This window comes from Hyla sarda, chromosome 3, assembly GCF_029499605.1.
Source record: "Hyla sarda isolate aHylSar1 chromosome 3, aHylSar1.hap1, whole genome shotgun sequence".
NCBI lineage: Eukaryota > Metazoa > Chordata > Amphibia > Anura > Hylidae > Hyla > Hyla sarda.
This window is the reverse complement of record NC_079191.1, coordinates 153,668,686-153,694,005: the sequence shown is the minus strand read 5'-3', so window position 1 is coordinate 153,694,005 and position 25,320 is coordinate 153,668,686. Positions and strand designations below refer to the sequence as shown.

The following is a 25,320-nucleotide window of genomic DNA, read 5'->3' as shown; positions in this document are numbered from 1 at the left end:
TACAGCAACAAAATATAGAAAGGTGCAGCAGGTGTACAGAATTTGTATGTCATTATAGGGGATTATTGTGTTTTATCTCATTTGAACATTGAAGCTTACAGAAATGTCACACATCACACAAACCTAAATCAAACACTATGCAGAGTATCCAAAATTGGAAAGAAAGGTTCTAGAAAATAATGGCATAAATAATGATCAGGAATAGTTTGTCATCATACTCTATACCCCCATCTACTACTAATGCCACCAGTTAATCTTCAACAATATACTTCTTTATTATCCATGTTACCATGTCTTGTCTCACTTCTGCCTATACTTTTGCTTCATTGGCTGCCAGTGACAGATGTAGCACTACAGCTTACAGCAACACTTTACTATGTAATGCAATGGGGATAGATGAGGGAGTGATGTAGCCAGAGTATCAAAATCAATCCTAAATACTTGACATCCTCCTAAGTCCTTGAGCCTTTAGCTGTGCTGTCACTAGAGATGAAATTACCTTGGATGGAATCGTATGGATATTGTAGAAATGGCTAAGGTTTCGATGACCCTGCGGGCCTCTATAGCAGCAGCAATGGCTGCTACAACAGTTGTTTTGCTCCTAATATTATCCCTCCCACAGTTTTTTTTCCCAGGCCAAGGTTAAAGATGTTATTTTGTGGTGTCCCCATTTTCTCAACTATACAGTAGTCCCTCAACATACGATGGTAATCTGTTCCAAACCATCGTTTGTTAACACCATCGCATGTTGAGGGATCCGTGCAATGTAAAGTACAGTATAGGACAGTGGTCTACAACCTGCGGACCTCCTGATGTTGCAAAACTACAACACCCAGCATGCCCGGACAGCCGCATCTGGAGGTCTGCAGGTTGTAGACCACTGTTAGACGAAGTTGTACTCATCTGTCCCCTCCGCTCCGGACAGTCACTGCTTGTCACCGCTGCCCGGGATGTCGGCATCCATCGCTGTTGCCGCATCCCCGACGCTCCGGCAAGGCCTCTGCTTCCCCGACATCCGCGCTCTCCGTCGCCGCCATCACGTCACTATGCACACCGCTCCTATTGGATGACGGGACGGTGTGCGCAGCGACGTGATGACGACGATGGAGAGCGCCGACGATGCAGTGGATCCTGAAGAGGACTCGCCGGAGCCCCAAGGACAGGTGAGTGACCATCACCGGAGCTCACGGGGCACTTTACACGGCTATCCGGCGGCAGCTGAAGCAGTCTGCGCTGCTGGATAGCCGTTTATGCGATGGCCCCGACATAAAGAAGCATCGTATGTTGATGCTGCCTTCAACATGCGATGGCCTCTGAGAGGCCATCGCATGTTGAAATTATTGTATGTCGGGGCTATAGTAGGTCGAGGGGTCACTGTATATAGGATCTACCATGTTGTAAATAATTAGTTTGCTGTAATCGTTTGTTATCATGGTCCCCTCCTAGTATTGTGTGTTCTCCTTAAATCATTTTTTTGTCCATCTCCATATTACATACATACAAATAGAACTGTGACTGAATGTTGTCTGTGTTTATATAATAAATTATTCCTTACCTATGAGTGCAGTTAAACAGAATTCAAGTCCAATATTTGCAGGACCTCCAGCTTTTTTTTTAAGCTATGTATTTTGTATATAATATGTATTATTATAAAAATGAAGGAATAAAATAACATTTAATTAAAAACTCAACACAGATGATTTAAAATTCCAAAGTTTTGCCCCTTTATGCTTGCTGCGCTGGAAAAAGGGCAGAAATAGCATTACAGTTGTCCCTTATCTGTGCCTCACTCACCAGATAGTGTATAATTTAAGTTATTCTATGCTTAAACAACTCTTCTGGCCTTATTCAAACTAGATTTAGCATTTATTGTGCTGCCTTAACTATAGTACAGGCTGGTGAACCTCTGTAACAACCTGCGGTATAAGGTCAAGTGATTAGTATACACGCTACATTAGCTGCACGCACCATGACAATCTCAGACTGAAGGAACAAGCTGTTGAACCTCTCTGAATATACAGCCCAGGAAGAATTAAACAAATTTACACATCAAGAATTGCGTTCCCCTAAGCCATATTCCGGATTGGTTTTGTATGTAGCCATAAAAGGGTTTCCATAAGGCCACAAGACCTCTACTGTACCACTATATGGTTCATATGAAGGTTTACAGAAGGTTTTGTCTCACACAAATCAGACAGAATAAAAAAATTGGGGCATGTTTCATAAGAAGCCAATGGGGGAGATTTATCAAAACCTGTCCAAAGGGAAAAGTTGCTGAGTTGCCCATAGCAACCAATCAGATCGCTTCTTTCATTTTGCAGAGGCCTTGTTAAAAATTAAAGAAGCGATCTGATTGGTTGCTGTAGGCAACTCAGCAACTTTTTCTCTGGACAGGTTTTGATAAATCTCTCCCCATGTCTGTACATACAGAGTCCAAGGGATCCTGTATGGCAGTGCACTGTTGTGTACTAGGAGCTGTATGGGCTCCATAAATTGCTGTATAAGCTCTGTTTAGAGGGCCCTGTCATGTCTGTAAGCCTTTATATGGCAAATAGTTCACATCTGAGCACTTTTCACTACCGAGTTATTTAATCGTTCAGGTTCTAAGCAATGTAGCTGTAATTGGATATTGCACATTAATAAATCTTCCATTAAGCATTTTAAATCATGCTAGGAAAATGAAAGAGCAAAAATACAGCTGCCTGGGAATAAGCATTTTCATTAACTGAACATCAATATATTTCAACAATGAGAATATTAGAATAAGGTAATAAATAGAGAAGGTTAATTAAGCCAGAGAAAATCTCCCAGTCCACCGGTGGATGTTGTTGTGAGGATTTATCCAATACTTCGCTATCTACCCATTGGAATAGAGGATTGCCATTCTGAAGAACTTTGTTACACATTAACATCAAAGGTGGGATAAAAACATCATGCACAAGAAGACGGAGAATATGATTCATTGATATATCTTAGGAGTGATTCTTGCAGAAATCGGTAGCAACCCTCAACACTAATAATCTTGATGTTAATACAAAATTACAAATAGTCCTTGAACAAACAATGTGCAAAGTCTGTTGTTCTAATAAATACAGTGATAAGATACCAGGGAGGAAAGGCTTGGCTTAGCTGCCAAGTAAACAGGCTCTGATTGGCAAAATAAGCAATGATAACACCAGTCAATTCTCATTTGGAGATATTTCTGCCTGAGTCAATTGAAAGTTATCCATTTAACACTAATGGACAAATAGACAGCATCCTTAACAATTTATTGAGTCTCCACATCAAAACAGGAGCTGCTGTTTCCTGGTATTATATATCCTGGCAGAACACATAATTAAATATAGACAGCGGGAGCGTCTAGAACAAGTCATTTATCCAAACTCATCTTTTTAGGCGTTTTAGCCATATACCGGACTATTTAAAAAAAATTTAATTTCACATTAGGTAAAACTGTATATTTTAGGTTAATCTAAAGAAAAAAAACAGCAACATTTTCAGTCTTTAAAAACAGATTATTTATAAGAATAGCAATGTTTCAGTTTCTCAATGGAACCTTTTTTAACCAAGTGCATCAGATTAGTAATCAATCAGTGACATTCTAATACAAACCATTTGATACAACAAGTGATACATGTCATGTGATACAAATCATGCAAGACAAGTAACAGGTATATAGTAAACAAAAGTCATGTGATATGCAACATATACAGTAGTACATAAAAAAATGCTCACATAACATCAAAATAAAGTGTCAAACAAGAGTCAACCAGTTATATAAATAAAATAAGTAACACTTAAGGGGGTTGTCCGGTGCTAATAATCTTATCTTCCATACACAGTATAGGGAATAAGTAACCGATTCCATAAAAGTGAATGAGAGACAGAGCCCCATTCAGGAGATCGCAGCGTTCCAATGCGGTCTAATGCGAGTACATCCTCTATCCTATGTATAGAGGATAAAACCATTTTCAGAAACAAGGAAAGTTACTGAAACAATACTTAGCTTATATAGTGGTTTTACAAAATCTGTGCGCATGTCACTGATGCCCATGTCCCGGAATTCAGCCAAGGGAAACAAGTGCATACACAAGGATTGTAAAACAGCATAGTCAGCCATCTTACATGTTGGCACAAAGTAGGTAAGTATAAATAAAATAAGAAAATGAATAATAATAATAATTAAAAAAAAAACACCTTAAACACCTTAATTGGTAAAGTCACTGGTAGTCAGTAAAGGTTCAAATACCCGACTCTCATGGTCCATTCTTAAAGGGGTACTCCGGCCCTAAGACATCTTATCCCCTATGCAAAGGTCTATGGGAGGGGCATGATGGCCAAGTCTATGGTAGGGGCATGATGGCCAGAAGTGGGTGCTGCATGTGAGATAGCGGTGGTCCCCAGCGGCGGGACCCCCACGATCAGGCATCTTTTCCCCTATCCTTTGGATAGGGATAAGATGTCTTAGGGCCAGAGTACCTATTTAAAACTGGCCATTCATATAGGATTTTGATCAGCCACACATGATTGATCAAAGTTCTATTGGATTGTTACTATGATCATGCCACCAACATTCCAGACTAAATTGTGTTTTTGTGCAAAGTGGCAACTGATCAGCCTAATTCAGCCAATCATGCCAAACCCTAACCATGGCCAAAAAAATTCAGCATCGCTAATCACACTTTTGGAAAACATACGTTTGCCATCAGCCATAGGGAATGATACGTTGTTATGTTGTTCGCATGTCATTTCCAGATCATAGTTGGTTCTTTTGGTAGACCACTATCTTATATATGGGCAGCAAAAGGGTCCTGGACAATAAGTTTATTACCATCCAAAAATTATAGTACTATATGAAACAGATATGCATACGCACTATAATACATACCACAGGAAAAGGTATTGTGGGAACAGAGTCATTTCTTTATGAGATGATTTCTTTTTATAGATGGCAATAAAACTGTCAGGATCCGGATACTGTGAGGATACTGGTGGTGGATCCTCTGTGTCAGTGGGGTGATGACGTGGGCCGTACCAGGGGAACGGAGTCTAAAGGGTTACTGGTTTTCACCAGAACCAGGTTTTCACCGAAAAGCGGGATGGACTTGCAGCGGCATGTAACCCCCAGGTCGTTCCACCCGATAGCGACTCAACCCCAACTGACGGCTGAGATAGGCGCGGTACAAGGGATTAGGCAAGAGCAAGATCGGACGTAGCAGAAGGTCAGGGCAGGCAGCAAGGATCATAGTCAGGGGCAACGGCAGAGGGTCTGGAACATGGGCTTGGGACATACAAGGAACGCTTTCACTGGCACAAGGGCAACAAGATCCGGCAATGCTAGGAAGGGGAAGTGAGTTTATATAGAGAGGGCACAGGTGTAATCACTAATTGGGCCAGGCGCCAATCAGAGGTGCACTGGCCCTTTAAATCGCAGAGAGCCGGCGCGTGCGCACCCTAGGGAGCGGGGCCGCGTGCGCCGGGACTGAGCCGACGGAGGACAGGACGGGTAAGGAGACTGGGATGCGAACCACGAGAGGGCGCGTCCCGCTACGCGGGTCGCATCCCCGCCGGTGACATTAATGCAGCGCTCCCGGTCAGCGGGTCTGACCGGGGCGCTGGGACAAGGTGAACGCCGCGAGCGCTCCGGGGAGGAGCGGGGACGCGGAGCGCTTGGCGTAACAAAAACATTTCATCTTTCATTTTGTTTTGATTTTAATTAATTTACTATATTCTAATATATATATATATATATATATATATATATATATATATTCATATATATATTCACATCATGAATTGTAGTCAAGCAATTAACGCAATGATCCAAAGGTCTATAAAGACATAATTCCGTTTTCTGCCATGTTGTATGTTTAGTTGATCAAAGTTTCATCTTAATATAATTGTATCAAATCAATTTCCCAGTTAGCCTACTGCTGTGCCCAGGGACAGCATCCTCTTCCAGCCCTATCTGTTGTGGAACAGGTGCTATGATGGCAAATTAATTAGTCTGCCGAGGCGCACCTAGTTTTCAATCACTGCAGGCCTGCAATAGGTCAGGGCCATCACAAGAATGCCATCTGGGTTCCATTTGCCCAAGAGAGACAATCAAAGCTTATAAATTACACATTACTGAACAGGGCCATGGGGCAATTAACCTTATTAGCCTTCATTTTTACAGTTTATGCTATGTCAACATGTATGCACTCTAAATAATCTGTAACATTATACCACTGCTTCCTCAGTGACTCCACTTGTATATCATTAAGACTGGGTATTTCCTCCAAGGCTGTCAGATGCACACACTGTAAGAAGGCTAAAATTAGCATCCACACATAAAATAGCAGCAGTGTAAGTTAAATACATGTATGTTTTCAGCTAAGACAGCTATAAAAATATAAATAGACATCCTTAATTTGACAACTTACAAAGGTGTATACTCATTTTGTAAATTGCTTGCTGTTAAGTGAGAATCCTATGTCATTAACCTGCACGGTTCTTATTGTCCAAGAGAAAAAAAACTATTTGTGTTACTGCTGGTATTTTGTTTGTTTTGATATGTTCCTTTGAATCTTTTGGTCTTTGTGTATGACTTGGCGAAGAATAGTCTAACGTGTAAGTGTTTGTGCTCTATTGTATTTCTTGGTGGTGTGGAAATCAGTTTAATGGAAAAAGAAAAAAAACATTGCCTGTTTCTAGATAAACAGAAGAAGCCATAAGTTATCACAAGTTAATGATTATCAGTTAGTTTATTTTATACTTTACATTTTTCTTTAGATTATATTTTTAACTTACTTCAAAATTATGTATACCAAACAATATTCATACATTTCACATTACACACAGCTATTTTTGGTCAAAACACTAATGCACCAGGAAAGGGTTGTTGGAATTAAATGAAAATGTATATGTATATAGTTAAATAAAAAGGTTGAAAAAATAAACATGTCCATCAAGTTGAACCAAAGATGGGAGGAAGAAAAAAAAGGGGTACAGGTGGGTGAACTTGGGGGGATATGATTCTATATTACTACATACACATTAATATTATTTTGTTCTAAGAATTTGCCTAACCTTGTTTTGAAGCCTTCGACTTTTTTTTTTTTTTTGCTGTGACCAGTTCCACAGGTAGACTGTTCATTCACATTTTTTATAGTAAAGAAGGCTTGTCACCTGTGGAGATTAATCCTTTCTTTCTCCAGGTGGAGGAGTTGCCCCCTTGTCTTTTCAGGTGGTTTTACCTGGAACAGTTTTTTCCCATATTTTTGGTACGATCCATTTAAATACTTAATAAAGTTGATAGTGTTGAGCGGCATAGGCCATATTCGAATTCGCGAATATTCGCGAATAAATGAACGAATATTCGTCATATATTCGCGAATATTCGCATATTCGTAATATTCTCGTTTTATTTTCGCATACGCAAAAATTCGCGTATGCGAAAATGTACATATGCGAAAATCAGCATTTACAAAATTAGCATAAGCAAACATTCGCATATGCTAAAATTAGCATATGCAAATTTTCGGATATGCGAAAATTCGCACACCAGTCTCACACAGTAGTATTAGAGCCTTCTTTACACCACACAAGCTGGAAGCAGAGAGGGATGATCACTGTGATGTGTACTGTGAAAAAAAAAAAAAAAAAAAAAACAATATTCGTAATTACGAATATATAGCGCTATATTCGCGAATATTCGCAAATATGCAATATTCGCGAATAAAATTCGCATTGCGAATATTCGCAAGCAACACTAGAAGTTGATTACGTCCCTCCTTAAAGTCACTTCTCAAGACTAAACACATTTAATTATTTTAATCTTTCATCATAACTAATATGCTCCAGTCCCCTTATTAGTTCAGTTGAATGCCTTTGTACCTTTTCTAGCCCCAGGACATTCTTTATATGCACAGATGTTCAAAACTGAACAGCATATTCGTGGTAAAGGCACTCCAATGCTTTATAACATGGAATTATTATGTCCCTGTCCAGCCAGATCCTTCTCCACCAGAGACTCTACCAGTTTTACTCCCCCCTAGGACAAATGTGGCGTGGCAGGTTATTAGTTTCCAGATGCAGATACATAACTTTACATTCATCCAAATTGAACCTCATTTGCCAATCGGCTGCCCATACACTACAAGTCATCTTGTAACTTATGCACGTCTTTTATAGAATGTACTGTGCTACAAAGTTTGGTGTTATCTGCAAACATAGAAACAGAGCTGTAAATATCATCCTCTATATTATTAATAAATATTGGAAACAAAATTGGGCTCAGTGCTGAACCTTGGGGTACACCAATAGTAACCAGGGACCAATTAGAGTATAAATCATTGGCTACCACTCTCTAGGTACAGTCAAGCCAATTTTTTATCAAATTACAAACTAAACTTTTTAACCCCTTAAGGACCGGAGGTTTTTCCGTTTTTGCATTTTCGTTTTTTGCTCCTTGCCTTTAAAAAATCATAACTCTTTCAAATTTACACCTAAAAATCCATATGATGGCTTATTTTTTGCGCCACCAATTCTACTTTGTAATGACGTCAGTCATTTTGCCCAAAAATCTATGGTGAAGCAGGAAAAAAAATAATTGTGCGACAAAATTGAAAAAAAAACGCTGTTTTGTAATTTTGGGGGCTTTCGTTTCTACGTAGTACATTTTTCGGTAAAAATGACACCTGATATGTATTCTGTAGGTCCATACGATTAAAATGATACCCTACTTATATAGGTTTGATTTTGTCGGACTTCTGGAAAAAATCATAACTACATGCAGGAAAATTAATACGTTTAAAATTGTCATCTTCTGACCCCTATAACTTTTTAATTTTTCCGTGTATGGGGCGGTATGAGCGCTCATTTTTTGCGCCGTGATCTGAAGTTTTTAACGGTACCATTTTTGCATTGATAGGACTTATTGATCACTTTTTATTCATTTTTAAATGATATAAAAAGTGACCAAAAATGCACTATTTTGGACTTTGGAATTTTTTTGCGCGCACGCCATTGACCGAGCGGTTTAATTAATGATATATTTTTATAATTCGGACATTTCCGCACGCGGTGATACCACATATGTTTATTTTTATTTTTATTTACACTGTGTTTTTTTTTTTATTGGAAAAGGAGGGTGATTCAAACTTTTAATAGGGGAGGAGTTAAATGATCTTTATTCACTTTTTTTTTTCACTTTTTTTTGCAGTGTTATAGGTCCCATAGGGACCTATAACACTGCACACACTGATCTTCTATGTTGATCACTGGTTTCTCATAAGAAACCAGTGATCAACGATTCTGCCGGATGACTGCTCATGCTTGGATCTCAGGCACTGAGCAGTCATTCGGCGATCGGACAGCGAGGAGGCAGGAACGCTGTCCTGTCAGCTGTTCGGGATGCTGCGATTAGCCGCGGCTATCCCGAACAGCCCGACTGAGCTAGCCGGGAACTTTCACTTTCACTTTTAGCCGCGCGGCTCAGCTTTGAGCGCGCGGCTAAAGGGTTAATAGCGCGCGGCGCCGCGATCGGCGCTGCGCGCTATTAGAGGCGGGTCCCGGCTTCACTATGACGCCGGGCCCGCCATGATATGACGCGGGGTTACTGTGTAACCCCGCGTTATATCAGAAGAGCAGGACCAATGACGTACCGGTACGTCCTTGGTCCTTAAGGGGTTAAACCTAATGACCTAAATTTGCACATCAGGCATCTATGAAGGACAGTGTCAACCGCTTTTACAAAGTCCAAAAACATTATGGGGGGAGATTTATCAAAACCTGTGAAGAGAGAAAGTTATCAATCATATCGCTTCTTTCATTTTTTCAGAGGCCTTTTCAAAAATGAAAGAAGCGATCTGAATGGTTGCTATGAGCAACTAGTCAACTTTTTCTCTGCACAGATTTTGATAAATCTCCCACCATATCCTCAGCCACGCCTCCATCCAGGCTTCTACTGACCTCTTTATATAAACAAATTAGTCTGGTTTTACAACCATGCTTTGTCGTACTTCTGAAAAAAATCATAACTACATGCAGGAATATTTATACGTTTAAAAATGTCCTCTTATGACCCCTTTAACTCTTTTATTTTTCCACATATGGGGCGGTTTGAGGGCTAATGTTTTGCGCTGTGATCTGAAATTTTTATCAGTACCATTTTTGTTTTAATCAGACTTTTTGATCACTTTTTATAAATTTTTTATGGTATAAAAAGTGACCAAAAATATGCTATTTTGGACTTTGGAATTTTTTTTTACGTGTACACCATTGACCATGCGGATTAATTAATGATATATTTTTATATTTTGGACATTTACGCATGCGGCGATACCACATATGTTTATTTTTATTTCCACTTTTTTTTCAATGGGAAAAGGGGGGTGACACATATATTTACACTTTTTTTTCACTTTTTTTTTGTAGTGTTATAGCCCCCATAGGGGGCTATAACACTGCACACACTGATCTTTTACACTGATCACATGCCACTGATCAGTGTCATTGGCACTTGACTGCTCCAGCCTGGATCTCAGGCATTGAGCAGTCATTCGCCGATCGGACACCGAGGAGGCAGGTAGGAATCTTCCTGGTGTCCTGTAAGCTGTTCGTGACTGAGCTGCTGGGATACTTTCAGTTTCACTTCAGACACGGCGGTCAACTTTGATCGCCACGTCTGAATGGGTTAATACAGGTCATCACCGCGATCGGGGATATCCTGTATTAGCCGTGGGTCCCGGCCGTTGATGGTCGCCGGGACAACCCAATTTGATGCGTTATATCGTGGGAGCCAGTGCAGGACGTAATTATACATCCTGCGTCGTTAAGAAGTTAAAGGAGTAGTGTAGTGAAAGATAACTTGGAGTAGTGTAGTGAAAGATAACTTATCCCCTATCCAAAGGATAGGGGATAAGTTATAGATCGCGGGGGATCCGACCGCTGGGACCGTCTGCCATCTCCTGAATGCGGCCTCGGCAGTCTGCTGGAAAGGGGCGTGCCGACCTCTGCACGGACCAGCGGCCGACATGCCCCCTTCATGTATAACATAGAGATAGATGGAGGGGGTGTGTCGTCCATGGCTTCCTGCGGGGGTCGGAACGGCCACTTCCGGCAGACTGTTAAGGCCTCATTCAGGAGATTGCGGGGGTCCCGGCAGTTGGAACCCCTGCAATCTATAACTTATCCCCCATCCTTTGGATAGGGGATAAGTTATTTTTCACTGTACTACTCCTTTAAGGACTTAGAGATTTTCTATTTTTGCACTTCCGTATTTTCCTCCTCACCTTCGAAACAACATAACACTTTCAGTTTTACACCAACAGACCTATATGAGAGCTTACTTTATGCACTACCAATTTTTTACTCTGCCACGAAATCTACTGTGAAACCAAAACATTTTTATTTGTGGGACAAAATTGGAAAAAAAAATCTTGTAATTTTTGGCATCTTCTGTTTCTGCGCTGTGCAATCTTCAGTAAAAATTTCACTTTATCTTTATTCTGTAGGTCCATCTGATTAAAATGATCCCCAACTTATATAGGTTTGATTTTGTTTTACTTATGTTAAAAAATTATAACTTTGTGCACGAAAATTAGTACATTTAAAATTGCCCTCTTCTGACCCCTATAACTTTTTAATTTTTCCGTATACAGGGATGCGTTGGGGCTCATTTTTTGTGCCTTGATCTGTAGTTTTTACCGATACCATTTTTTATTTGATGGGTCTTTTTGATCGCTTTTTGAAAATTTTTAGGGTACGCAAAATGGCCAAAATATGCAATTTTGGACTTTGGTAGTTTTTTTTAAGTATACCCCATTGACCATGCAGTTTAGTTAACATTATATTTTTATAGTTCGGACATTTACACATGTGGCAATACCACATATGTTTATGTTTATTTATTTTTTATGGGAAAAGGGGGGTGATTCCTTTTATTAAGGAAGGGGTTAAGTCACATTTATTAACATTTTCTTTTTAACAGAAAATTGTTTAGCAGCTCACCCACTACTAGTGTCGAGTTCCAACTTCTAGTGCCACCTCTAAATACTCTCAATGAATAAATATATTAAAATATGTGGTGGTTTCTCAAGGTCACACACAACCAAATAGATTCCTATAGACTGCTACTGAATATAGAATAAAAAAATTTTTATATCATTAATTTAACCACATACATAAAAGTTACAATATAAAATTCAACTGCATATTGTCCAAATCAAGAAAAGATAAGACTAAAGAAGAAATGCAAAACAAATAAATAAAACATCAAAAGGTGCTCCAAAAATTTGAGAAAAAAAACCAAGTAAAACAAAAACTGTCCCTTACTTTTCGATATTCAATGTGCATATATTTCACATGTCTGCTTGTTTGACACCATCTATACTTTAAACATTTCTACTGATTGTGGAAACTATAAACCATAGCCCGATTTCACTAAACCTGAGGGCGGCGTCCCAGCAACTCGGTGATGATATCAAGCGGGGAAGTGCTCCAAGTTGTTCATTCTTTGGTCTGCCAACCAACGCATGCGTACACCAGCTGGTGTTGCTGTGACTTCTGGTTAAGATATTGTTGCATGTGCACAGAGTAAGGTCACGTTGTGGCTTGTAGTTGGAAATGGATCTCGCTTACGTCATCGATTCTTTTCAGGATTCTAGTATTTCTTAATGCAGGAGTTCTTTTGTTGTCCTGAGTAAACGCACCTCCGTAATAGACGGTATGCTCCTGCAACTTCCTTATTGCCAGATAATGTCCATATACATATTATAGTCCATACATGACTGCAGGCTGATGTAAAAGTCCATATATTAGTGACGCCAACTGTATGGTTCAATGCTGAATGCGTTTCAGGTTCTGCTAGAACCCTTTTTCAACAGCGTGTTCTGTTACATTGTCCGTGGCATTTTATAGGAGGCCTGGAAAATGTCCTTCTCACATAGCTTATGGAGATTAGATTCTCCAGATCAAACTTATTTTATGATTGTAGTAGATCCCGTAATGGCACACATAAAACTCCATAATATTCAAGATAAATAAAAACAAAAATAAAAGTGTCAAAACAAGAAAGAAATTTTAAAGGAAATATAGAAATCAAGGGGTACATGTATCCCCAGAGGGGACTATTACATGCAATCTTTGGATGCCATAGTAGAACATTGGTCAGTGTTATCAGTGCTCGATTGCTCACGGCTGCTGAGGCATCCTGGAGAATCCTAGCAGCCATCAGACAACAAGGAGGCAGGTTAGGGCCCCCCCCCCCTCCATCCTCTCAGCTGATTGGGACACCTGTGGCTCTGCTGCCAGGATAATTTTTTTACTATTTTAGATGCCATGATCAATTTTGATTGCGATGTCAAAGGGGTTTATTCCAGGCATCCCCGCGATCGGTGATGTCCGGCATTAGACACAGGTCCTGGCAGGTAATAGCCACTGGGATCACCCCTCAATGGCATGGGGTCAGCGTCCACATCACAGGAGGGGAGAAGGCGAGAAGGCGCAGGGCGTACAGGTATGCCCTGTGTACTTAAGTGCTTTTTTGGGGATTTATTGCCCTTTAACATCAGTTGTCAGGCATGTGGGATTTAGATTTAGTTGTTTATGTTTGTTCCCCATAGGAACAAATTAAGCAGTATAGTTATTAAATGTTGATTTGAAAATCTTCCATGTATCATCTGTATCAGTATGTGACGACAGCTTTTCCCAGTCTACATCCTTACATGTAGACCATAGCCCAGGGAACTTGGCCTATTTAACCCCTTAACGGCAATGGACATACATCAGCAACCGTGGCTTATGCTGGACATTGCCAATCTGGCCGATGCCGGGAATTAAACCTTTAGGCGCCACAATCAACTTTGATTGTTGGGTCTAAAACTGGAAAATCCCATTGATGGCAACTCATTGGAGCTGATTGGGACACTGGAGGCAAAATCACCAGGTCCTGATTAGCTGAGAGGTTGGTGGGAGGGCCCTTATCTGCCTCCTCGTCTGCGCTTCAATGCTCCAGGCATGGCAAGCTGATGCAATGGAGCACCAATAACATTGATTAATTCTGTTCTATGAAACAGCATTTTTCAGTGTTTGCAATACAAAGATTGCCAGTAATATAAAATATGGGGACTAAAATATAGTGAGTAAAATATTAAAAAAAAAAAGTTAATAAACATGAACTAATAACCCCTTCCCTAATGAAAGTTTGAATTCTCCCTCCTTTTCCCTTTTTTTAAAAAAATAAAATAATGTAAACAAAAATAAACATAAACATATGTGGTAAGTGTACAAACTATTAAAATATAACATTAATTAAACGGCACGGTCAATGGTGTAAATGTAAAAAAAATACCAAAGTGCAGAATTGCTTATTTTTGGTCACTTCATACACTAGAAAAAAATGGATAAAAAGTGATCAAATGTATCATCAAGACAAAAATGGTACCGATAAAAACTACAGATCATTGTGCAAAAAAATGAGCCATATACATTACTGTATGCACAAAAAAAATGTTATAAGGGTCAGAAAGGACAATTCTAGGCATACTAATTTTCGTACAAAAAGTTATCAATTTTGGGTGTCCTGATCTTGTTAAATTTTATAATCCTCCCAGTTCACTACCCCCATCATGATAAACCACCACCTGCCTTTATTTTTATTATTTTTTAGTTTTCTACCTTGATATTGCTCTGTATTTTCTGCTCTTTTCTGTATTTTCTGGGAAGGGGTGTTCCCCAGCAGGCGTGACATCATCTGAAGCCATGTAGGGGAGAACTTCCTCCCTCCTTCTGCTACACATAGCCCAGAGCAGTTCAGTGTGAGATGAGCTATGATTGGCTAAGACTGCACACACACCCTCAGCACTCCAGACTGCATTACCTGATTTTGGACTTCTTCCAGGCCAGCAGGAGTCCAAAGTCTGTGCAAAAGATGAGGGGAAATGTGCTCTGGACAGGTAGGGAGACACCTAGTAGCAGGTTTTTTTTTAAACACAGATGAAACATAGAAAACGTAATTTTTTATAAACAAAGTACATTAGAAAGAATTTTTATTTACCATAAGGAGTGCAATAGCGAAAATTAGTTTTAATGACAGTGCCTATTTAAGGGTTACAAGTGAATGTTTTGTCCTGCCAACGAGTGTTGCTTTCTACACTTTAAGCTGAAAGTAAGTAACTTTTGGTTGCTATTTTCAAGGTTTTTATGGACATTGAAGGGGTACTCTGGCGCTTAGACATCTTATGCCCTATCCAAAGGATAGGGGATAAGATGCCTGATTGCGGGGGTCCCGCTACTGGGGACCCCCGTGATCTTGCAAGCAGCACCCCAGTTAAAATCAGTCCCCAGAACATGTTCGCTCTCACGCCCCCTCCCATAGGCTTGCATTGAGGGGCGGAGCGTGACGTCACACGGAAGCGGAGGCGTGACATCACACGCCGGCGGCCCCCTGGTCGCCGGTAATCAGACCCAGAGCGAACATGCTTTTGACTGCTCTTAACTGTGGTGCTGCGTGCAAGATCACGGGAATAAGATGTCTAAGTGCCGGAGTACCCCTTTAATGTTTAAAATGTTATTGATAAAACCCTGCAGACTGACAGCCTAATCACGTAAGGAGTTTATCCATGTCTCAGTGACACCAACTACAATGTATTCCTCCAGTACCAATGCCTCAAGCTCCTTTATTTTTCTTGCTAGAGTTCTGTAATAGTGAAATATAATGTAAGTGATTATCATTTAAGAGTGAAAGGATACATTTATTTGGAAAAACTGTACAAGTTCGTACAATTTCGCCATGTGAATGTACCCTAAAAGGTTGTTTCTAAGAATCTATTCACATAGATATATAGGACATACCATAACTAGTGTATAACAGTAATATCTAGACAAGGGAACTTTTTTTTTTTTTTTTTTTTTAAATATTCCAGTTTAAGACTTTACAGCAAAAAATTATTTTCATCCACTTTAATATTTGTAACACAGTAGAAAACATTGCATGCAAGATTTAAAATTGCCCATGGCCAATCTATTCTCCCATCTGGTATTTTTACTTTGTAATCAATAGAACAATATATATATATATATATATATATATATATATATATATATATATCAGGCTACAATCTGTGTACATCTCCAGTTTTTGCTTTTATGTTTAATTTGTTGTTTTATTTCAAAACATTGAATAGGAAAAAATTCCAACTCTAAAATGTTAAGATAGAATGACATAATATAAGATAATTCTATTTCAACTGTTTCCATTTTTAAGGTATTTTATTGGGCAACATTAAAGGGGTACTCCACCCCTGGACATGTTATCCCCTATCGAAAGGATAGGGGATAAGATGTCAGATTTCGGGGGTCCCGCCGGCTGCAGCACCCACCAGTTGCTGCTTCTGGCAGCGCTGGAGGCTCTCATCCTAACGCCGAAGCCTCCAGCGTTTCTGGAAGCCGCAACAGGAGTGCTGCAGCCGAGATCGCAGGGGTCCTCAGCGGTGGGACCCCCGCGATCTGACATCTTATCCCCTATCCTTTGGATAGGGGATAAGATGTCTAGGGGCGGAGTACCCCTATTTAAAAATCTATTTAAAAATTACTTCTATTTAAAAATCGTAATCCTTCCAGTACTTATCAGCTGCTGTATGCTTCAGAGGAAGTTGAGTTATCCTTTTCTGTCTGACCACAGTGCTCTCTGCTGACAATTCTGTCCATGTCAGGGACTGTCCAGAGCAGGATAGGTTTGCTATGGGGACAGTTACTGACATGGATAGAGGTGTCAGCAGAGAGCACTGTGGTCAAACAGAAAATAAGTTTAAAAAGAAAACAACTTCCTCTGGAGCGTACAGTAGCTGATAATACCAGAAGGATTAAGATTTTTAAACAGAAACAGTTTTACAAATCTGTTTAACTTTCTGGCACCAGTTGATTAAAATAAAAATAAAAGTTTTCCAAAAGAGTACCCCTTTAATAATGATCAAAGTACCAAATACAGAAGGGTTTATCATCTCATCATCAGCCATGACATTACAATCACCAAGGGTAATAATTTTACAGTGACAGCCCTTGGTCCATCAAAGGCCCCCAAGCTGTTCCATCATAATGCCTGCTTTTTTCAAAACTATTATTAATTTACAAACTGGCTTAATAATATATAATATATCTAAAAACACATCACATTTGCGCGCTGGGACGTATGCATACATCCTAGCGATCTCCTGCACTGCTGCAGGCAGCATAGGAGATCGGCTGTAGGACCTGGCTGTCAATCACAGCAGGAGTCCCGCCGCAGCTGCCGGGGCCGCGATCGCGCCGGTCCCGGCAGCATTGAACCCATAGATGCTGTAATCAATCCTGATCACACATCTATGGTGTTGACAAGGTGAGCGGACCATGTGTCATTTTTTTTTTCCCGGCATGTGTGTCCCGGGCGTTGCTATGGGCAACACTCCGGTCATTCAGTCCAGCCATGAGCGCACCCCTTCTTATGGCTGCGGAGGCTCCGGGACTCGCTGTGCGGGACGCGCTCCCATATCCTTACCCCACAGTGCTCCCTGTCCCCCTCTCTCTGTGCATCGCCGGCACGTGCCTCCCCTTTCCTTAGGGCGTGCGTGCGCCGGCGCTACTAGATTTAAAGGGCCGGTGCGCTATTAATTGGTCAGCTGCAGGACCTTGTTTTAGTCCGGATCTTCGTGCCTTGTGCAAAGAGAAAGCGTTCCTCAGTGTTTACCTACTTAGTGTTCCTGACCTCCAGCTCGTGACCTGTCTTCGCTCCTGCCTCCTTACCTAGTGCCTGTGACCCGACTATGCTTTCTAGCTGCCTGCCCTTCTGACCTGTGCCTCATCTGACTACATCTTACCAACTGTGTCGAGTTACATCTGGGCAACCTGTGTGGACAGATCGTGCCAAGGGTACCGACCTGGGTGCTGCCTGCTGCAGCAAGTCCATCCTGCTTGTGAAAACCAGCATCACCTTAGATTCTGCTCCCTGGTATGGTTCAGTTATTGTCCACACAGGCCCGCGGATCCACTACCCATCCTCTTACACTTAGTAGTGGAAGCCGTCTTATTGACGGAATCCATTACTAAGCTGGGCTTAGCGTTAGCCCCAAAAACAGCTAGCGCTAACCCCCAATTATTACCCCGGTAACCACCGCCACAGGGGTGTAGGGAACAGCTGGTACCAACAGGCCCGGAGTGTCAAAATGGCGCTCCTGGGCCTAGGCAGTAACAGGCTGGCGTTATTTAGGCTGGGGAGGGCCAGTAACAATGGTCCTTGCCCACCCAGGTAACGTCAGGCTGTTGCTGCTTGGTTGGTAACTGTCTGAGAATAAAAATATGGGGAACCCTATGCGTTATTTATTTATTTATGAAAAAAAACGCCTATGGTTCCATATATTTTTATTCTCAGCCAGATACCAACCAAGCAGCAACAGCCTGATGTGACCAGGATGGGCAAGGACCATTGTTACTGGCTCTTTCCAGCCTAAAATAATGCCAGCCTGTTACCTACTACTAAGCCTAAAAATTCAATAAAAAAAAAAACATGACACATTGGAAAAATTATTTTATTTAAAAAAAACACTCCCCTACAGCCCTCATTAGCCATTTTATTAAAAGAAAAAAATCTAGTTCATCGCCGTAATCCACCGGATCCACCACAATCCTCTGCATATACAATATCTGAAACGAGAAGAAAAAAGAAGCACAAAAAATGGGTTAGGACATTTTTGGTACTCTCCAATGGGGAGAGTGCAAAAAATGCAATGTCTTCCCAAACAGAGAGCCTCCAATTGTTGCAAAAATACAACTTGCAGCATGCCCAGACAGCCTTTGGCTGTCTAGACATGCTGGGAGTTGTAATTTAGCAACAGCTTGAGCCTCTCTGTCTGGGAAGACACTGCCAGAAGGCTCTGTTCACATTATACAAAATGTACAATGTGGGCAGAGCCTCATACTTACCACTCGGCCTCCCGTCTGTAGCCCTGCCCCTAATGACGTCATCACTAGGGGTGGAGCTACACGGACCCGGCAGGGACAGGGAGTGAGGAAGGTAAGGGGATCTCCTCTTCTGTATACACTATATACAGCTATCTATAGATAGTTGTATATTCTGTATACCGCCCAAAGGGTTAACCTACACTGTCCAGCAGTCTAAGTTAACTCTTTACTTGCTGGGCTGGCACATAGCGCACAGCTCAGCAAGGTTTAAGTGATCCAGTAATGTGTATACTGTATACACATTGCAGACTCACTATAAGTTCTTGCTGGGCAGTAGATGTATGACGTATATCTACTGCTCAGCATCAGCTGTTCTCCCGGCTCTGTAGCCTTGAGCACAGATGAGTCACGAAATTCACATCAGGAGGATCGCAATAGGTAACAAGGGTGACGCTGCTATTTGTCCCTTACTGCAGGTACTACTGCTCCCAACATGGAGCACACCCTGTTCCATGCTGGGAGTTGTAGTACCTGTACTAACAGGCAGATCGCAGCGGGTTTCAGAATTGCGATCTGTGCATTAATGCAGGTACTACAGCTTCCGGCATGGAGCAGATTGTGCTCCATGTTGAGAGAAGTACCTGCAGTAAGGGACAGATCGCAGCTAGTGTGCTGTATAATGTATAGATGTGGCCAGGCAGCTCTTCTCTGGTCCTCTGCACTGCTGTGTATATACCTATTCATATTTCCCACAGAGAGTTGTGAGTGGCTGGAACCATCTGGCCAATCACAGCTCTCTGCCGGAAATATGAATTGTCATGAATACACATCGCAGAATACAGTGCAGGATAGCGGAGAAGCAGCAGGCCGCCGGCTTCTATAAATTATATAGGAGGATTGCAACGGGTGTCAGAAGTGACACCAGGGGTGATCTGTCTATTAGTGCAGGTACTACTACTCCCATCATGGAACAGACTGTTCCATGCTGAGAGTAGTAGTACTACCTAAAAAATTTAAGAATATAAAGGAAAAAAAGGGAAAAAAGTTAAAAACATACACACTTTATTAAACACATTATTAAAATACAACACTAATCAAAACTTTAACAAAATACATTTTACATTTAAAACATTTACATTTTTACATTTAAATGGCCCCTTTCTATATTTTTATTATTCCAGGCTACATTTTTAATTCCCTGCCCGCCCACATAAATTGATCCCTGTTTAAAAATGAATAAAAATGTCATTATAAAAAATATAAATTTTGTTAAATCCAATTTTTTCCATCACTACGGTATCTTTTTTCTTTCTTTAATGATACCCTACAAAATTTTAATGAAAAGGGTATCTCCAACCTTTTTTTGGATCGCTAAAGTCCACAAAAAAGATAAAAACCACCTGCAAAAACGCCAAAGTTAAAAGCCTTTTTTTTAACTCTCATAAACTTCTATGGGAGGAATACACCAAGATTTTCCCTTAAAAAGCCAAAATCTCAACAAGAGAGGGATCCAAAAAATAGCTGAAAAACGTCAAAGGGTAAAAAAAACACCAAACTGAAAAATGCCAAGTGGATGTGGCATTTTGCAGTTCCCTACTGACTTGCAGCTAACATCTGGCCGCAGCGTTTTTTCACAAAAAAAAAAGCCAAGTGGCAGAATGGGCATTTTATTAGCATTTTTGCAAAAAAATTAAAAAAAGTGGAGACCTAGCCATACTGAAGCTTTTCTGAGTAGATTTTGTATGGTTTTTGTGTTGCATGTGTGTTGCAGAATTTGCGAATACATTTTTTTGTTAAAAAACCCTACTAACTCTCCACTTTACTCAGAAAACCTAAAAAAGGGGGCATCACTGCCAGGAAAAGGGGTGTGTCTTTGAAAAGTAGAGTGTCCCTGACATTTAAAAAAAAAAAAAAAAAAAAAAACACGCCCCCTCCCATAGGCTTGCATTGAGGGGGCAGAGCATGTCATCACAAGGGAGCGGGGCCGTGATGTCACAATGCTCCGGCCCTCGTGATCGCCATTAATCAGACACAGAGCGAACGTGCTCCGGGGACTGATTCTAACAAGGTGCTGTGTGCAAGATCACGGGGGTCCCCAGCAGCGGGACCCCCACGATCAGGCATCTTATACCCTATCTTTGGATAGGGGATAAGATGTCTTAGCGCCAGAGTACCCCTTTAATAAATGAGGCCCATTGCTTGCACTGACAGTTGCTTTCAGATAGACTTTGATGGAAATCGACTATTATATTTAACCCCTTAACGACAAGTGCCGTAAATGTACGTCCTGGTGACGTGGTACTTAACGCACCAGGACGTACATTTACGTCCTAAGCACAACCTCAGGCATCGGAGCGATGCTCGGATCATGCGTGGCAGGTCCCGGCTGTTGACCGCAGCCAGGGACCTGTTGGTAATGGCAGCCATCCGCGATCCCGCGGATGTCCACCATTAACCCCTCAGATGCCGTGAACCCCGGCATCTGCAGCATCGCGGTCACTTAATTGGATGATCGGATCGCCCGCAGCGCTGCCGCGGCGATCCGTTCATCCAGCACAGCAGCCGGAGGTCCCCCCCCCCTGCCTCCGCTTTCTTCCGGGAGTCTTCTGCTCGGATCTGCCTTCCCGCAGACCAGAGCAGAAGATGACCGATAACCCTGATCAGTGCTGTGTCCTATACATAGCACTGAACAGGATTAGCAATCGAATGATTGCTATAAATAGTCCCCTGTGGGGACTATTAAAGTGTAAAAATAAAAGTAAAAAAAGTAAAAAAAATTAAGTTAAAAAATGTGAAAAACCCCCTCCCCCAATAAAAACGTAAATTGCCCCATTTTCCCTATTTCACCCCCAAAAAGTGTTAAAAAAATATTTTAGATACATATTTGGTATTGCCCCGTGCGTAAATATCTGAACTATTAAAATAAAATGTTAATGATACCGTACGATGAACGGCGTGAACGTAAAAAAAAAAAGTCCAAAATAGCTGCTTTTTATAACATTTTATTCCAAAAATTTTTTATAAAAAATGTATTAAAAGTTTTATATAAGCAAATATGGTATCAATAAAAAGTACAGATCACGGCGCAAAAAATGAGCATCCTTTCCGCTGCTTATACAGAAAAATGAAAAAGTTATAGGTCTTCAAAATAGGGGGATCTTAAACGTACTAATTTGGTTAAAAAGTTTGTGATTTTTTTTAAGCGCAACAGTAATAGAAAAGTATTTATAACGGGTATCATTTTAATTGTATTGACCCAAAGAAAAAAGAACACATGTCACTTTTACCGTAAATGGTACGGCGTGAAAACGAAACCTTCCAAAGTTAGGAAAATTGCGGTTTTCTTTTTAATTTCCCCACACAAATAGTATTTTTTTGGTTGTGCCATACATTTGATGGTAAAGTGAGTGATGGCATTACAACGGACAACTGGTCACGCAAAAAACAAGCCTTCATACTAGTCTGTGGATGAAAATATAAAAGAGTTATGATTTTTTGAAGGAGAGGAGGAAAAAATGTAAACGTAAAAATAAAATTTTCTGCGTCCTTAAGGCCTAAATGGGCTGCGTCCTTAAGGGGTTAAAAACTACCACATTGTATACCTAGTTCACTGCAGTATTTTTGCTTTCATTTTACACTGTGTGAACACTGCCTAATAAATCTAACTTTTAATTTGTTCAGTGGAGGTAACATTTTTTATGTACTCCATAAAAAATGTGAACAAATTAGGTGGTACGTTACCTGTTTAAGAAAAATATCATTAAAAAAATTTTTGTAAAACAAAAATCACAAGAACTCACAAACAACTGTCAATGAAAAAAGGTTATGCCAAGAGGCAAAAATGAAAAATAAATAAATAAAAGTGCATCCATATGGGTAATATAAGAGTAGTTTCCTGTGAATAAAAAAAAAAAAAGTACTAAAATTGAGGACACATTGGATAAAAAGTGTTAATGCTTCAAGGTAAAGTAGTGAGAACACTGGCAGGCTACTGAGGGATAAACCTCTCTGTTGCAATCATTTATTGGATAATTAAAAAGTGATAGCAGTTTGTTTGTATTGGCAGAGTATCTTTCACAGCAGGTCCCCATGGTCCACAGATCATCTCTCTTGAAATATAAGGGTTTAATAGAGTTTAAGCAAGTCTTCAAACAGATGGTGTGGAAGGTTCTGTCAACATTGCCAGTAATTGCTGAAAAACAGAGATACTTGTTAAACTGATAGGTCCTTGGAGACCATCTCTCCGGGCTTTATCTAAAGCACTGGATCTCATCTACAAACAAGAGCGGCAGCACACAGAGATTTTCCTTCAGCTGATCTTGTCATTATTGAATATTGCTCTGATCATATAAATGAAGACATGGCAAGGAACCGGAATCAAAGCAGCAGGGCTGTTTACTGAATGTGTTTGTAAATGTACTGTCTGCATGAAAAAGAATATATACTCAAGTGGATTACACAAGACTCCGCTCTTTTTTTCTTTTCTTTTATTCTATTCAACGGAATAGAGTTTACTAGAGTCAGCTGACTATGTAATAACTGTGTTACACAATTATTATTATATTTTACACAGCGGGAGCCATTTATGATGGTAAACTATACAGGTTTAAAGTGAGGTTCTGTTTCCATTGTAAAATTGTGTGTGCTCCAAAAATAGCATCTATTTTAAATAGAAAAAAATTATCTGGATTTACATATAAAAACACTCTGTTTGCAGGCAGTGTTATCAGGGTCCCACACACATAACAATCCCGGTGGGTGCCATTTACTTTGAATTGCTATATCCCATGATGCCCTGAGCTGTGTAGAACTTGCAAATCTTTAAGATACTTTCCTCCCTTTCCTACACTCATTTTATTTCCTTTTTTAGAGACTTGGCAGAGATAGTGTCAGCCGCAATGCCTCCTACACCAGTACCAGCTACATTTCCTTCCAAATGGAATCAACCCCATAACAGTATAGCAAAAAAGAAACCAACACTTGGGCAACAGTTATAGTCTCCTATTAATTGTCCCACTCTACAGCGTGGCGTGCGCTTCATCGCTACTATCTGAAACACACTATCAGCGTGTGGTGCTCACTCATGTAGGTTACAGTTCATGAAATATATTCAGTGGAAGATATGAAGAAAGAGAGGGCACTCACCCAATTTCTGATGAATCAAGTAGATTTATTCATGGCAAACAGTGCAGCATGTAAGACAAAGACAGGACGGACGGGTCTGTCCGGTCTTTGTCTTACACGCTGCACTGTTTGCCATGTATAAATCCCATAACAGTGCCCTACAACAGTAATACCTACATACCCATCCAATGCCCCAATACATCTTCTACAAAACTCCTTATATAGTGCAGTCCATGCATGCCAAATGGCAATCTCCCTCATAAGGTGACAAAAAGTGCCTTTCAAATATGTTAACTAGAGTGCCCCATATACAGTGTCAGACATAGACAATGCTAAGCACTTTGCGGGAATTTATTAAGCCTTTTACCCTGGTTTTCTTGGGTAACATTGTCGCAATATTTTGGTGCAGTGTGTCTTTTTGCGACTTTTCATTTACCTGTGTTTTTGATTGTTGCAGTGGTAGACATGTTTTTTCTTGATCTTTTTGCAGCGTTCAGGTATTTATGAAACTGCAACTTAAAAAAAATGCATACTTTGGTGCAACCCACCAAAAAGGGCGTTAATCACCATCAAATGAAAAAGAGCTTACAAACCAGCTGTGGACAGCGTTATTTAAAAAAAAAAAAAAAAAAACACATTGGAAGAGATTTATCAAAACCTGTGCAGAGAAAAGTTGCCCAGATGGCTTTTCATTTTTAAAGAGACCTCTGAAAAACAACAGAAGCAATCGGATTGGTTGCTATGGGCAACTGGGCAATTTTTCCTCTGGACAGGTTTTGATAAATCTCCCCCATTGTTAAGAAACCAGCAAAAAACATACCATAAGACGCACACCAAAACTGGCAATACATATAAATCTTTATTGTTGCAGAATAATAGAAAATCGTGTACAAAAAACAGACAGAATAAAAACACAGGGAGGGCAAGAAAAATTCTAAAACCCATCCCTCAACCATGGAGGGGATCCCAAATAAATAGGACCTCCCCACAGGGACACCCTAGCTCCACTAATAATAAATAGAAAATCCCTATGCAGACACAGGTATAAAATAATACATCCTTAAAATAACTGTATACAATACCCGTCCTTATTTGGGTATATAACCTGGAAACATACACAGGACACAATAGAGTCAGACAAGATAACAGTCCTCTGAGTCCCAACACCTTTCGTCACCCAATAGTGAATTCCTCAGGGGCACTATGGTTCTATATGCCATCTATACAAATATATTAAACTTCATGCCAGCAGGTGCCATTCCACACACACGCCACATG

At 40.4% G+C, this 25,320-nt stretch overlaps 2 long non-coding RNA genes across 3 annotated transcripts in view; both read right to left on the bottom strand.

Moving 5' to 3' along the window:
• LOC130361793 (uncharacterized) overlaps positions 1-25,320 on the bottom strand; it is a 409,253-nt gene that overhangs the window by 63,389 nt on the left and 320,544 nt on the right. The window lies entirely within an intron of this gene.
• LOC130361795 (uncharacterized) overlaps positions 22,965-25,320 on the bottom strand; it is a 144,375-nt gene continuing 142,019 nt past the window's right edge. For both annotated transcript variants that reach the window (XR_008891158.1, XR_008891159.1), the window contains exon 3: positions 22,965-23,110. This is a non-coding gene — a long non-coding RNA (uncharacterized LOC130361795). The remainder of the gene's footprint in view (positions 23,111-25,320) is intronic.